The sequence below is a fragment of the Gossypium hirsutum genome, chromosome A05, assembly GCF_007990345.1.
Source record: "Gossypium hirsutum isolate 1008001.06 chromosome A05, Gossypium_hirsutum_v2.1, whole genome shotgun sequence".
NCBI lineage: Eukaryota > Viridiplantae > Streptophyta > Magnoliopsida > Malvales > Malvaceae > Gossypium > Gossypium hirsutum.
In genome coordinates this window covers 84663171-84666133 of record NC_053428.1, presented here as the reverse complement: position 1 = coordinate 84666133, position 2963 = coordinate 84663171, and the positions used below count along the sequence as shown (strand labels likewise).

The window sequence follows — 2963 nt, the reverse complement described above, 5'->3', positions numbered from 1 at the left end:
GGGGAAAAATTTTGCCCTATTTTCACACGACCGTATAGCACGGCTGTGTCTCCTCCTGTGGTGTGAGCACGGCCTAAGGCACGCCCGTGTGCTTGGCCATGTAGATGGGAAAACCCTGTGTTCTAAGACTTAGTTAGTACGTTATATGTGAAAAACTAGAATTTAAAGAAATAAATACTGTTAGTGCTTGGGTTGCCTCCTGAGAAGCGCTTATTTATAGTTTGAGCTCGACTTACCTCTTTGGTGTGTGATCATGGTGGCTAGAGGAGTTTACACTCCTCATCCCTGCTATCAACTTTATCAATATAAGGTTTAAGACGAGTATTGTTTACCTTAAAAGTGCCGAATTTGGGATGAATTACCTCGATGTACCATATGGGAAAATACTGAGTATCGTGAGAGGAATTTCTTCATTAGGTTCAGAAGTGGCAATGTGAGGATCTGCTGCATCTAGTAGTACTTTGTCTCCAACCTTAAGTTGATTTAGTGAGGTATTGAGCTCATCCTGGCTCGGTTTTAGTTTATGAGGTGTTCTCGATTTCTGTGTCCGCCATTCATCTAGATTCTCGATTTATAGCCTTCGTTTTCCATAGATAGGTCCTTTGATGTTGCTTGAACATGACTCATATATGTTCTTCGAACTTGTTTCCTGTAAGGTAGGTTGCACCCCATGGTCAGTTTTAATAGTATGATTTATACAACCACCTTCAATTTTTGATGTGTTATTCGAATTACGAGCTTGAAGGGTGATTGTTTCGTCTCCCACATGAAGTGTGAATTCACCTATGCCAACATCAATTATTGTTCTAGCAGTTGCTAAAAAGGGCCTCCCTAAAATTAAAGGAACGTTACTATCTCTTCTATGTCTAGAACAACGAAATCAACTGGGAATATAAATTTGTCAATTTTAACGAGTACGTCTTCAATAATCCCTCTAGGAAATCTGATTGTTTTATCATCTAATTGAATACTCATCCTAGTTTGTTTGGGTTTCCCAAGACCTAGTTGCTTAAACATTTTGTAAGGCATGACATTGATACTAGCCCCTAAATCAACCAACGCATTATTAACATCTAAGCTACCAATTAAACAAGGAATCATAAAACTCCCTGGATCTTTTAATTTGTTGGGCAGCTTATTCTGTAGAATGGCTGAGCAAACTGCGTTTAGCTCACATGCTATGCTTCATCTAACTTCCTTTTATTTGTTAAAAGCTCTTTTAAGAATTTGATTGTGTTTGGCATCTGTGAAAGAGCTTCAATAAACGGTAAGTTAATATGTAATTTCTTTAAAAGTTTAAGGAATTTACCAAATTGTTCGTCTGAGTGTTCTTTCCTTGTCACATAAGGGTATGGTACACGACGTTTGTATTCTGTACTTACCAGTTTTTGCTCATTGTGGCTTACCTCACCTTTATCTTTACTTACCACAGTTTCTTGCCTCGGTTCGGGTTCAGGTGTAACTAACCCTTCCTCATCTTGAATGGTAATTTCATTCATTTGCTCCATTGGGTTAGATTCAGTGTTACTTGGTAGACTACCTTGTGGTCATTCAGATATCAATTTAGCGAGCTGACCTATCTAAGTTTCGAGCCCTTGGATCGATGCTTGTTGATTTTTAAATGCTGTCTCGATATTCTGAAAATGAGTTTAAAACCACCGAGATGAATTTTGTTAGCATCTCTTCAAGGTTCGATTTTTTCTCTTATTGGTAGGGTGGTTGTTGGAAGCCTGGAGGTGGTGGTGGTCTCTGATTCTCTTGGCCTCCCCATGAAAAATTTGGGTGATTCCTCCATCCTACATTGTAAGTATTGCTATACGAATTATTTTGAGATCGAGGATTATTACCCATGTAATTTAACTGAGCGTTCTCTATATTGTGGCCATAGGGTGGGTATTCTGGATTGCTCGATCCACCTCCACTTGCTTCGCATTGCATTACTGGATGAACCTGTGAAGAACTAAGAAAACCATCAATTTTCTTATTCAAGAGTTCTACCTGATTAGAGAGCATGGTGACCGAATCGACGTTATAAACACCGGCTGGTTTTGTTGGCTTTGTCCTCATGACTTGCCACTGATAATTATTCAGTGACATCTCTTCTATAAATTCATAAGCATCTTCAGGTGTCTTATTATTGATAGTCCCCCCAGCGGTTGTGCCAACCATTTGTCTAGTCGAGGGATTCAGGCCATTGTGAAACGTTTTGAACTTGTAGCCAGAGTGGTAACCCATGGTGAGGGCATCTTCTCAAGAGGTCCTTGTATCTCTCTCATGCATCGTAGAGTGTTTCTAAATCCATCTGCACAAAAGAAGAGATATCATTACGTAATTTGGCGATTTTAGTTGGCGGAAAATATTTTAATAAAAACTTTTCGGTCATTTGTTCCCAGGTAGTGTTGACCCTCGTGGTGACGAGTTCAACCACTGTTTAGCTTTGTTCCTCAATGAAAAAGGGAATAACCGAAGGTGAATGGCGTCATCAAAAACACTATTAATTTAAAATGTATCACATAGTTCCAAAAAGTTTGCCAAGAGAGCGTTGGGGTCTTCGTCCTGCAAACCATCAAACTGAACAAATTGTTGTATCATTTGAATTGTGTTAGGTTTCAGTTCAAAAGTATTTGCAGCAACAACAAGCCTAACTATGCTCGATTTAGTTCCTATTAAAGAAGTTTTAGCATAATCATACATAGTGCATGGAGCAGGATTTTGATTAGCAGCAATCGCAGGAGGTAGCGGATTTTCCTGGTTTTCAGCCATCTCCTTGGTTGTGGTTGAAATATCGTCCTCTTGCTCTTCCTCTGTGTATCTTAGGCTTCACCTTATTTTTCTTCAGTTTCTGTGAACTGTGCGGTCGATCTCACCGTCAAAAAGTAGTGGTCCTGACGGATTTCTTCTGGTCATAAACTAGAAAAACCTGTCAGAAGAAAATAAATGAATAATTAGAAAAGAAAATAAAA

The 2963-nt window shown here is 39.1% G+C and overlaps 1 non-coding gene across 1 annotated transcript; it reads left to right on the top strand.

Moving 5' to 3' along the window:
• Positions 1–2228: 2228 nt before the first annotated feature.
• On the top strand, positions 2229–2335 carry LOC121229856 (small nucleolar RNA R71). The gene has a single exon (XR_005927811.1). It is a non-coding gene; the product is annotated as a small nucleolar RNA R71 (small nucleolar RNA).
• Positions 2336–2963: the final 628 nt, after the last annotated feature.